This window comes from Podarcis filfolensis, assembly GCF_964270895.1.
Source record: "Podarcis filfolensis genome assembly, chromosome: 7".
NCBI lineage: Eukaryota > Metazoa > Chordata > Lepidosauria > Squamata > Lacertidae > Podarcis > Podarcis filfolensis.
In genome coordinates this window covers 81,264,923-81,277,644 of record NC_139603.1, presented here as the reverse complement: position 1 = coordinate 81,277,644, position 12,722 = coordinate 81,264,923, and the positions used below count along the sequence as shown (strand labels likewise).

Genomic DNA, 12,722 nt, shown 5'->3' with positions numbered 1-12,722 from the left:
GTTCAAATGTACAGGCGCGGGGAACAGCAGGAGACCCAGATGGGGAACCAGCTCCTAAAGCCCGCCGGAGGGAGGGAGAAGCCTCAGGGGAATCAGCGTCAGAAGAGGCTAGAAAGGGCGAGACCCCGGCGGACAGGCGGAACCAGAGGCGGAAAGAACAGAGGAAGAGGTGGAGCAAGGCTAGAGTCTTAAACTGGTGTCTGGGGGGAGGAGATTCAGACGGAGCATCAGCGATCTAGAGTTTGAGACGTAGAGCTGCACGCTGCGGCTCTGGAAGTGAAACTGAACTTCAATAAAGACTTTCGTACTTAACAACAAAGCGGCGTTGGTCCTTTGTGAGCTGGGACCTCGGGCAGCTCTGACAGAAGCCCATTACTGTTTTGGGTGAGATGAATATTAAAATAATATTGTTTCTTATTGAATTAACCAAATCCTCGGTAGTGGCGCCCGCCCTGTGGAACGCCCTCCCATCAGATGTCAAAGAGATAAACAACTACCTAACATTTAGAAGACATCTGAAGGCAGCCCTGTTCAGGGAAGTTTTTAATGTGTGACATTTTAATGTATTTTTAATCTTTGTTGGAAGCCACTCAGAGTGGCTGGAGAAACCCAGTCAGATGGGCGGGGTACAAATAATAAATTAACATTATTATTATTATTATTATTATTATTATTATTATTATTATTATTATTATTGATAAGGCAGAGGGAGAGGACAAACTGAGTTTTTCCTTATTGACGTCTATTGATTCTGGCTTGAGTGCCGGCCTGGGAAAAGGCAGGATAGAAATAGACATAATGATGTACTAAAATCAAACTGGTTTGTAAAAACACACTTTCCAAAGGCCTTTCTGAACTGTACAGTTTTGTTTTGTTTTTTAAAAAGGCAGGGGTGACTCCTACCCGACAGCTGTTGGCACCAAGAATCATCAGTTTCTTGCTTTGTATGCAGAAGGTCCCAAATTCAATCCCCGGCTTCTCTAGGTAGGGCTGGAAACATCTCCTACCTCAAATCCTGAAGGAGCTGCTGTCAGTGCAGATAATAAATGAACAGTATGACTCCATATAAAGCAGCGAACTATATTCCTATGTTCAAAACGCAGAGCATGTTACAGTAACTGTGACTTCATAGAGTGATAGAATAAGAAGGAACTATGAGGGTCATCTTGTCCAACCCACTGCAATGCAGGATTCTGCACACGCTGTCACCCATCCAATTTGAAACCATACTGGACCCTGCTTAGCTTTGCAAAGGTGCTTGCAGTTTTATTGCTGCAAACTCCTGGCCTCAGTTTTGCCAAGGTTCACAGCTGTTGGCTGAGTTCTGCTTCCCCTTCCTGCACACAAAGAAACCCCCGCTCAGCATATGGTCAGATCAATGAGCCAGCTAGGATCAGTTGATAACCACCTTAATGGCTTGCAATTAATTAGGCAAACAGTTAACAGTGACAGTTGTTTTAGGAATGTCAATCCGGTCCAATGGAGAAGTGAGGAGGAAACCCAAAGCAGCTCAACGAGCATGTTCAAAGGACATGGAATTCTGCCTGGTATTTATATATATATAAAATTAAGGAATTCAACCAACTTGAGGAACTTGGTCAAGTGATACCAGCTTTCTGAAGTCTGAGAATCATTTGCACCCACAGCTGCCCCATGCATCTTACTCCCCCCCCCCCCATAAATCCATTTTACCCCCAGGGGGCAGTACTGTCCACTCTATAAACGAAAGCTAGTTGTCATATTTTGCTGTGTCCACTAGAGTGCGCTGTGCTCCTTTGATCACGGCGGACTCCTGCCTTGAAGGAAAAGCTGCAAAATTGATTGATGGGTTGATTGATTTGTTATGGAAGGGCATTCGCCCATTGGAGTCCTCTTCCGTCTCACACACACACTACATTTCTGAAGTGGAGACCCAGGATTTTCACCTGATTCACTGTTTGTGAGAACTAAACCTACACCAAACGATTTAACCAATTGCAATCTATTTCTGTCGGAGTTATTGAAATGCACCCAATTCCCTCCCTCCTCCTCACCCTCACCACCGCTGTCCAACACACACACCCTCAAAAAAAAGTTTATGATCTGAAACATGTTCAAAAACGAGAATGGGGATCTTTCCTTTTCAACCAGAGCTTTGCAAGAAGACTTCAGGTCACATTTGTGCCGTGTGGTATGATAGCACTTTAAACACCCAAAGAAATCTGGGGGCTGCAGTTTGTTTAGGGTGCTGCGAGATGTTAGGAGAGGCCTATTCCCCTTGCAGAACTACAGTTCCCAGAGACCCCCCAGTGAAGATGGATGGACTGATAAACCTCTAAAAGGTAAAGGGACTCCTGACCATTAGGTCCAGTTGCGGACGACTCTGGGGTTGCGGAGCTCATCTCACTTTAATGGCCGAGGGAGCTGGCATACAGCTTCCGGGTCATGTGGCCAGCATGACTAAACAGCTTCTGGTGAACCAGAGCAGTGCACGGAAATGCCATTTACCTTCCCACCAGAGTGGTACCTATTTATCTACTTGTACTTGACGTGCTTTCAAACTGCTAGGTGGGCAAGAGCTGGGACTGAGCAACGGGAGCTCACCCCGTCGCAGGGATTTGAACTGCCGACCTTCTGATCGGCAAACCCTAGGCTCTGTGGTTTAACCCACAGCGCCACCCACGTCCCGATAAACCTCTAGGGGTCTCCTAATGCCGCTTAGCACTCTTAGCAGATGTCAAGGCAATAAGCAACTACCTTGCTTTTAAAAGACATCTGAAGGCAGCGCTGTTTAGGGAAGTTTTTAATGTTTAATGCTGTATTGTGTTTTTAATATTCGGTTGGGAGCTGCCCAAAGTGGCTGGGGAAACAGAGCCAGATGGGCGGGGTATAAATAGGTGGTGGTTGTTGTTTGGCCTTTCCTCATCCCAGAGCAGAGATCTGGTCTCACAAACAGCTCGATATACGATATACGTTAAACGATATACGATATCTTTATTGTCATTGTCCCATGCAGAACAATGAAATTGAAAAACTACATAAAACTACATAAAAACTACATAAAACTACCACAACTACATAAAACTACATAAAACTACTACAAAACTACATAAAACATTCTAAAACCCCTAAAAACTCTAAAACCCCATATTAAAATACACTATACTATACTATACTATACTGTGCTATACTATACTGAGACCCCTTATGCTGCGTTTAGAACCAGAATTGTGATGGGATCAGCTAGGAAGCTGTTGCCTCTCCTTCTGTAGTGGTCTTTGAGCAGAGGCCAAACGGCCACCAATCAGGAACGCTTTTACCGCAAATTTCCTGCTTTGGTTGGGGAAAATCTTTAGGTTAATCTCTTGAGTGAGGAACATTTGTTCTTGTATCTGTTTGCACAACAAGACGAGCATCGCCATTCATCTAGATGTCCGGCTCATGAGAAGAACTGAATCGCTTCTTTCCGACACACCTGCAACAACAGGATGGATTCCAGGACATGCAAATATTTTCCCCTCTCTTCTCTTTCCTGTTTTTGCCTTGATGTCACCGACAATGATGCCAATTAATCATAGGACCTTATTGTAACAGAAGTCCGAGAAGGTCATCCAGGGGGAAAAATTGTGGGAGGGTATGTGCGAGTCTTTGCATTCAAATCAATCTTGCCTGCTCATCCACCAATTATGAACCATATCAACCAACTTGCATGACGATGATCACGATAATAAACATTTATAGAACAGTTTAAAAAGTGTTTGAAGTAGTTCATATACATTTTCTCAGCCACCCTTTACATTTATTGTTTATTTAAACCTGGGAACCAGGCAAGGGGCTTTCTCAGGAGTGGTACCCACCCTGTGAATTTCCTCATATTAAGAGATCCTATAACGATATTTGTTGGAACTCAAATTCTGTCAAGAATGTAAGGTCTGACAAATTCCGGTGTTATGTACTGAGTTGAATAGGATCCAAACTGCAGCAGTCTGATTGGTACTAGAACAATAGGATTCAGAATGCAGCAGTCTGATTGGTCCTAGAACAATGCAGCAGTATGATTTGTTGGCAGGAACCACCCAATCATGCTCCAGATAGAAGTGAATCCACAACCTGATTGGCTTACAGTAGAATTCCAGAATTAGCCAATCATGTGCAGCCCATTGTGTAAATAATGTATATAAAGCAGATACTTTGAGGGGACATTCATTCCTCCTCACCACTATGAGCTGAATAAAGAGCATGAAATCACTTTGCGACTCTGAGTATATTTCATCCTCCTTTGCCTCTCTTGACAATTTCATTTTCCAGACGGTGGAAGAATCAAGAAGGGGATCGTCTAACTCGGACCTGGTCCTCACCAACAGGGAAGTACTGATCGATGAAGTGGAAGTTCTTGAAAACTTGAAAAGTATTGATTGTGTCCTCCTGGGTTTCACAATACGGAGGTAAGGGAAAGCTGAGTGTGGGTGCTGACCTTTAAAGCCCTAAACAGCCTCGGTCCTGTATACCTGAAGGAGCGTCTTCACCCCCATCGTTCTGCCCAGACACTGAGGTCCAGCGCTGAGGGCCTTCTGGCGGTTCCCTCACTGCAAGAAGCCAAGTTACAGGAAACCAGACAGAGGGCCTTCTTGGTAGTGGCACCTGCCCTGTGGAACGCCCTCCCTTCAGATGTCAAGGAAATAAACAACTATTTTACTTTTAAAAGACAACTGAAGGTGGCCCTGTTTAGGGAAGTTCTTAATTTCTGATGCTGTATTGTTTTTAATATTCAGTTGGAAGCCGCCCAGAGTGGTGGGGTATTTTTTTATTATTATTATTATTATTATTATTATTATTATTATTATTATTATTATTTTATTATTATTATTATTATTATTATTATTATTATTATTATCATCATCATCATTATGTAGTCAGACATGCACTCTGGACTTTAAGAAGGCCAATTTCAAAAATCCAAAGGTGAGATCCCAAGGTCGGAAATACTCAAAGAGAAGGGAGTCACAGATGGGTGAGAGTTTCTTAAGGGTGAAATATTGAAGGGCCAAATGCAGACAGTTCCAACAAGAAAGAAAAGTGGGAGGCGTCTAAGGAAACCGGTGTGGCTGCATAAGGAGCTTACAGAAGAGCTGAGAGTTAAGAAGGGCATGTATAAGAAATGGAAGAAAGGGGGAGTCACAAAGGAGGAGTACAAATGCACAAAGGACCCTCTGGACGGTTAAGTCCTGTCAAAGGCAACTATAGGGTTGCAACACTCATCTCGCTTTCAGGCCAAGGGAGCCGGTGTTTGTCCACAGACAGCTTTCCGGGTCATGTGGCCAGCAGGACTAAACTGCTTCTGGCGCAACAGGACACTGTGACAGAAACCAGAGCGCATGAAAACATCGTTTACCTTCCCGACGTAGTGGTACCTATTTATCTACTTTCACTGGTGTGCTTTCAAACTGCTAGGTTGGCAGGAGCTGGGACAGAGCAATGGGAACTCACCCTGTCGTGGGGATTCGAACCGCCAACCTTCTGATTGGCAACCCCAAGAGGCTGAGTGATTTAGACCACAGCGCCACCCGCTCCCAACAGAAGCCAACAGTTGTTGGGTGAAGTTCAGGCAGGTTAAAGCTCAGAATGAGCTCAGACTTGCAAGGGGGTCCAGTCCAACTCGACAATTCTATGATGTGAGCTCTGCCCATCCCATGCCAGAAGGGCGGATCAACTGGCAGCTGTTCTTGGGGCAGATTTCTCCCCATGTGCCTGCTTTTTACCACTCCACTGCATCAGGGTTAGGGAACCCCAGGTTCTCCAGATGTTCCTGGACTCCCTGTTCCATTATCCCTGGCCGTTGGCCATACTGGTAGCAATGGATGGGAGCTGAAGCCCAGGAAGGACTTGGAGAGCTACAGGTCTTTCATCGCTGCTCAAAATATGCTGCCCAACCCTCAGCTCTGCAGTAGCAAATATTAGCCACTGCGAATTTTTGCCCATGGAGGGCAGTGGCGCTGTTCACTTCAATAAGCTACAGTGCTACACCCTCTGAAGAATCTATGAAACATAACTTTGTCTTGTAAACTTTTGAACCCTTTTGGCACAGCCTGATGTTTTGGTCTCCATTTCAGATTAATCATCTTAGAGTTTCAGGATCTCGCAAACGAGTTAATCGGTAACTCAGATGCTTATCAGCGTCTCTTAGCCGTTTAGTCCTATCTTGCAGAGCTGGGCAGTTTTTTCTTTATCTTTTTTTAATAAGTAACCACCACCCTAAGAGAATAAATACACCTGTTGTTGCAAAGCACGAGTAACCCTCCATTTTTCATTTGCTGAATCCATTCCGCAGGGAATGAGCTTGTTTTCTGCCAGGTCAGAGGCCCAGATGCTCCAACTTAGCAAACTCTTTGATTTCCAATCGAATGATTCCACACACAAAAACTGAAGTGGCATTGTGTACCACTTCATACTAGAGGCAGAGACTCGCACGATGCTCTTCCATACCCAAAAATAAATGAATAAATAACGGAACCCTTAACTAAGAAAATTAGCGTGTCAGGGAGAGGATTATACCTAACCCTATCTCCTTGACAGGCTAGCTTTCTACATGCAGTGATTTTTATATCTTTATATAGAGGGGGACAGTCGGTCCCAGGAACCCCTCTTGCAGTCTGAAGCGGTACAGCTCAGACACAAGTTTATTGTCTCAGATGTGTGCATTAGGAAAAGGATGGAGAACCCACAACCTTCCAGATGTTATAGGGCTACAAATCCCATCATTCTCAACCACTGGCCAGGCTGGCAGGGGCTGATGGGAGTTCACAAAACTGGAAGAGCACAGTTTGCCCATCCCTGCCTTAGGAAAATACCTTCTGCAGACTGGGAGACCCAGCGAAAACCTGAGCTGAAGGATGCAGATAAATAACAAAGGAGGTTAAAAAGGCCTTGTAAGGAGCCCAGAGGAACCCTGTTAAATTGGGGATAACATCCAAGAGGAATCTCTCCATGTAGCTTGTTCTTTGCCTTGGCTTCCTGTCCATTGGCTTGTCAGTGTCTTCGGTTGTCTGCTTTAGCCACGTGCTCCCAGCTGGCATCACTTTTGCGATGAAGACGGACTGGCATTGAGCTCCATATCGCCCGCCTTTCCATCTCCTTTATAATGAGACTAAGTGAGAGGTGGACACGGGTGGTGCTGTGGGTTAAACCACTGAGCCTCTTGGGCTTGCCGATCAGAAGGTCGGTGGTTCGAATCCCCGCAACGGGGTGAGCTCCCGTTGCTCGCTCCCTGCTCCTGCCAACCTAGCAGTTCGAAAGCACATCAAAGTGCAAGTAGATAAATAGGTATCGCTCCAGTGGGAAGGTAAACAGCGTTTCCGTGCGCTGCTCTGGTTCACCAGAAGCAGCTTAGTCATGCTGGCCACATGACCCGGAAGCTGTACACCGGCTCCCTCGGTCAGTAAAGCGAGATGAGCGCCGCAACCCCAGAGTCGGCCATGACTGGACCTCTTAGTTTACTTTTGCAAATTTTAAGATTCCCCTGAAGCTACGGATGGTGCTATTTGGAGTGGGCTGGATGACCTTCAGCGTCCCTTCTAACTCGACAATCTTGTGTATGTGTGTGTAGTTTCCATTATTAACATTTCCAAACCACATTCACTTTCAATATACATTTCCACCGTTAATGTTTTATTGTGCTTTCAATTGTTTTATTGTGCTTTTAATATTCTGTTGGGAGCCGCCCAGAGTGGCTGGGGAAACCCAGCCAGATGGGTGGGGTATAATTATTGTTGCTGCTGTTGTGTTGTGACGTGGGGTTTGTGATTTCAGCTCTCTTGACATAATCTGCTGGAGACAGTTCTGTAGTAACGCTTCTTTATTACAGCAAACAAGACTGAGAACTGAGGAGGGGAGAGCTACATTTATAGGGACAGGGAACTAGCTACAAAGGATACATTTTGGAGGGAACAATATCAGGCAATCACAGTCCTGCCTTTTGGAGGAAACCAATAAGACAGAGGATCCAAATACAGCAGCTTAAATGAACCAATAGTAGCTGTACCCTCTGGAACCAAAAGGCAGTTACTTTACCCTAATGCAAATACAGACAATAATAATACAGATATAAAATCCTTTGACTCAATACACAACACCCCTCCCCCCCTAGTGAGCACTGCAGACGTAATCTCTCAGGTACTGTGGGGGCCTACAACTTCTACTTGATCTCCTGACAACAGGTGTTGCCGGTTCTGGATTGGATGTTACCTGTGGTAGGGGGGGTGCTATAGGGGTTTCGTCAGGAACAGATGGAGTCCCAGACATCGCAGGGTCCCCTACCTGTACCTCGTCCTCCTGAGGACTAGCAGACCCTGGTTCATTTGCTGAAGCCCCTGGTGACTGCACCTCTGGGCCATTTTCACTCTGGTCTTGCAGCTCTGCGTCGTTAGCCAGGGATGAATTATCTGACCCCTCCCTGCTGAGCGCCCGGCGCCTCAGCTGATCTATATGTCTCTTCCAAACTTGCCCATTTTCCAAGGTCACATAGTAGGACACTGGTCCACTAGTCCGGGTGACCACACCAGCCACCCACCGCGGACCTCGTGAATAGTTCCTCACCCAGACCAGATCTTCAGGGGCGAGATACCTTGTTGTGTCAGCCTCAGCCTGGGGGGTTTCTCTTGAATTACGGTTTGGCATTTTATCGGGGTGGACATAATCCAGCACCGTTACCAGTCTTCTACCCAAGAGCAGCTCAGCTGGCGACTTGCCCGTCGCAGCACACGGCGTCGCATGCTGCAAAAATAACATTCGCGCGATGCGAGCTGACCAGTTACCCTCCATTAAGCGCGCAATGGATTCTTTGGCTGTTCTTACCATGCGCTCAACCTGCCCATTGGAGGATGGGTGAAAGGGCGCGGATGTGACCCCTCTTATGAAGTTATCAGCCAAGAATGCCCTGTATTCTTGGGATACAAAAGCTGCCCCATTATCTGATACAATGGTCTCAGGTAACCTGTGGGTTGCAAACAGCTGCCTCAACACCTTGATTACGGCAGCTGATGCCATGCTAGGGACCATCGCCACTTCTAACCATTTGGACTATGCATCGACAATAACCAAAAAGACCTTCCCCTGGAATGGCCCAGCAAAATCTAAGTGCAGCCGGCTCCAGGGAGATCTGGACTGCTCCCACCAGTGAACTGGTGCTCTGGCCACTTCTGGCCGCACCTCTTGGCATGCCTTGCATGTTCGTACCCATTGTTCTATGTTCTGGTCCATTCCAGGCCACCACACATAACATCGGGCTAGCGACTTCATCCTGACCATTCCCGGGTGTCCCATGTGAAGCGTCTCAAGAACCCTGTTTCTCAGTGGTGCTGGGATGATCACCCTATCTCCCCACAGGAGACAACCCTTATGCATGGACAACTCGTGCTGCCTTGTCGCATAAGGCCTGAAATTGTCTTCATGTGGACCACCTGGCCACCCCCTCCCCACCCAAGTGAGCACACGGGAGAGAACAGCATCTTTCCTCGTTTTCTCAGCTATATCAGTAGCCGTTACAGGAGCCCCCGGAAGTGTTTCCAGCATCATTATGTGCTCCGCTGGAGCAGGATCCACACTGCTCCCGCCAGGAAGAGGCAATCGACTCAGCGCATCAGCGTGGCACAACCGTTTCCCCGGCACATGGGTCAAGGTGTACTGGAACCCGTTCAGGAATATAGACCAACGCAACATTCTGGGGGAGAGAATTTGCGGCGTTTGTTTGTTCGGGTTGAACAACCCTAACAGTGGTTTGTGGTCCGTTTCAATGGAGAAATGGCGACCATACACATAATCATGAAACTTTTTGATTCCTGCCACAATTGCAAGCGCCTCTTTGTCAATTTGAGCATAGTTGCGCTCCGTGGGCGACAACGTACGGGAATAGAAAGAGATGGGCTTTTCCGACCCATCCGGTTCCCTATGACTCAGCACCGCCCCCAGGCCGTATTGAGAGGCATCACATGCCAGGACCAGCGGCTTCGACTCATCATAATGAGCAAGGACGCTCCTGCTACTCAGCATTCCTCGCAAGGAGTCAAAAGCCTTCTGCTGCCCCTGCCCCCATCGCCACACATTCTTATTCTGCAACAGTCGATGTAATGGTTCAGCTACCGAAGCTTTGTGGGGTAAGAACGAATGATAAAAGTTAATAAGTCCCAGGAACGACTGCAACTGCGTCTTGTTCTGTGGTCGTGGTGCCTCGATGATGGCCTTAATCTTAGCATCTGTGGGGTGGATGCCTGATGCATCAATTTTAAACCCCAAGAAATCCACGGTTGGCACCCCAAAACTGCATTTTTCCTTTTTCAGTTGCAACCCCACCTCCTTGAACTTGAGCAACACTGCACGGACACGCGCAACCAGTTCCTGTGGGTCTTTTCCAGCAATCAAAACGTCATCAAAAAATGGCAAGACCCCCGGCAGACCTCTTAACAGACGTTCCATGAGCCCTTGAAAAATCCCTGGGGCCACACAAACTCCAAATTGTAATCTGTTAACTCTGAACGCCCCTTTATGTGTGACAATAGTCTGTGCTTCCGCTGATTGTGGGGTTACTGGCAGCTGTTGGTAAGCTTGTGCCAGGTCAATTTTGGCGAACACCTTGCCCCCAGCCAGTTTAGCCAACAGATGTGATACGACTGGAATGGGGTATGAGTTTCCCCTGAGTGCCTTATTGATAGTACATTTGTAATCTGCACAGATCCTGACTTCCCCATTTGCTTTAAGGGGCGTGACGATTGGAGTCTCCCACTTAGCAGAGTCCACGGGTGAGAGAACTCCCTGCTTGACCAATTTATCCAGCTCTGCTTCGATCTTGGGTTGCAGTGCAAATGGCACTCGCCTTGGTTTGAGTCGGATTGGGGCCACCCCAGGGTCCAATTCGAAGTCAACTGGGGGCCCTTTATAACAACCCAGTTTTCCATTAAAGAGACCGGCAAATTCTTTGCATAATGCCTCGCTCATCTCAGGGCAGGTTTGGATTGAATTAAGCCCTGATATACTCAGTCCCAGGGCGGGGAACCAGTCAGTGCCCAGGAGACTGGGGCGACTGCCCTTCGCAATCACCAGTTTGAGTACCGCCTGTTTGTCCCGGAACGGTACTCTCACGGCACACATTCCCATGACATGGATGCGGCCCGCTGAGTATGACTGCAAGGTTGCCGGGAAGGGCTCCAGAGGGGGCAACTTACCCCTGGGGAAGAATGTCCTCGCGGTCTGGTCCAACACGATAGTGAATCCAGATCCGGAGTCCACCTCCATGTCGCACAGCTGACCCTCAATCTTCACCTTGACGTGTGCCTTGCCTTGCGCTGGAAACTGCACGACCCTCCCGTTGATCTCCGTTACGTAGTGGCAGTCCTTTAGAACATGGTTTGCCGTGGACGGTCTGCGATGCTCCAGTCTAGTTGCTCCTGTCGCTCCCAGCGCCGCCGATCTACAGACCCTGGCGATGTGACCTGTCTTCCCGCACGTCCGGCACATAGCATCCCGGAAACGACAACTCTTCCGCTCATGGTTTCCGCCACAACCAGGGCACCTGCCTCGGTGATCTTTGTGCACTGTGCAGGCCTGACGCACTGACTCAACCCCACGGACTGGGCTTTGGCTCGGAGTAGCCTCTAGCTCGTCCATGGCATGCGCAACTTCTATCTTAGGGGCCTTGCGACTGGCATCAAGCTCCTCTCTTTCATAATTCTCCGTGGCAGCGGCCTCCTTCAAGGCTGAAGCAAGGGTTACCTCTTCTTTAGCCACGATGCGTCTTCTGGCTTTCTTGCTGCTCAGACCACCGATAAACCGATCCAGGAGAGTCTCTTCCAGACATTGGAAGTCGCAGTGCTGAGCGAGCTTCCGCAGTTCAGCTAGGAATGCAGATACAGACTCCCCAGCACGCTGCTGCCTCTTATGAAACTCCAACCGCCGGGCCATCTTGGTCTCAGTAGGCGCCAAATGGCTTGTCAGGCAGGCAAGAATATCTTTGAGAGGTGTCTCACTTAGCTTCGCTGGAGCAAGCAATGCCTTGGCCAGCTTGAAGGTCTCAGGCCCACAGTAGCTCAGGAATGTGGCCCTTCTTTTGCTGGCATCGGTGATCCCTTGAGCCACTGCGAAGAACTCAAAGCATTCGACGTAGTCTTCCCACGTGTGGGGCTCTGATGGCTGGAAGGGCTCCAATACCCTTGGACTCTCCATTGTCCTGTGGGCAGGGTCGTCTTCTCAGCCGGCCAGTGAGTCTTGTTCTTAGCTACAATCCGGACTCTGAGGCAGGGCTGCGTTTAACCGCTCCTCAGCATTCCGGATCCCACCTTCGTCGTCAGTTGTTGTGACGTGGGGTTTGTGATTTCAGCTCTCTTGACATAATCTGCTGGAGACAGTTCTGTAGTAACGCTTCTTTATTACAGCAAACAAGACTGAGAACTGAGGAGGGGAGAGCTACATTTATAGGGACAGGGAACTAGCTAGAAAGGATACATTTTGGAGGGAACAATATCAGGCAATCACAGTCCTGCCTTTTGGAGGAAACCAATAAGACAGAGGATCCAAATACAGCAGCTTAAATGAACCAATAGTAGCTGTACCCTCTGGAACCAAAAGGCAGTTACTTTACCCTAATGCAAATACAGACAATAATAATACAGATATAAAATCCTTTGACTCAATACACAACACTTGTATCTTTCTTTTAATAAAAACATTCAATGACTTCCCTTATCGACCTTCCCTGG

General features: G+C 47.7%; 2 protein-coding genes across 2 annotated transcripts in view; both read left to right on the top strand.

Moving 5' to 3' along the window:
• ZFAT (zinc finger and AT-hook domain containing) overlaps window positions 1-12,722 on the top strand; it is a 668,318-nt gene that overhangs the window by 634,233 nt on the left and 21,363 nt on the right. The gene's annotated exons all lie outside the window — the stretch shown is intronic.
• ST3GAL1 (ST3 beta-galactoside alpha-2,3-sialyltransferase 1) overlaps window positions 1-12,722 on the top strand; it is a 144,049-nt gene that overhangs the window by 126,106 nt on the left and 5,221 nt on the right. Inside the window, exon 9 of the transcript XR_014549955.1 lies at window positions 2,775-2,876. The gene's annotated coding sequence lies outside the window, so the exon portion shown is untranslated. The remainder of the gene's footprint in view (window positions 1-2,774; window positions 2,877-12,722) is intronic.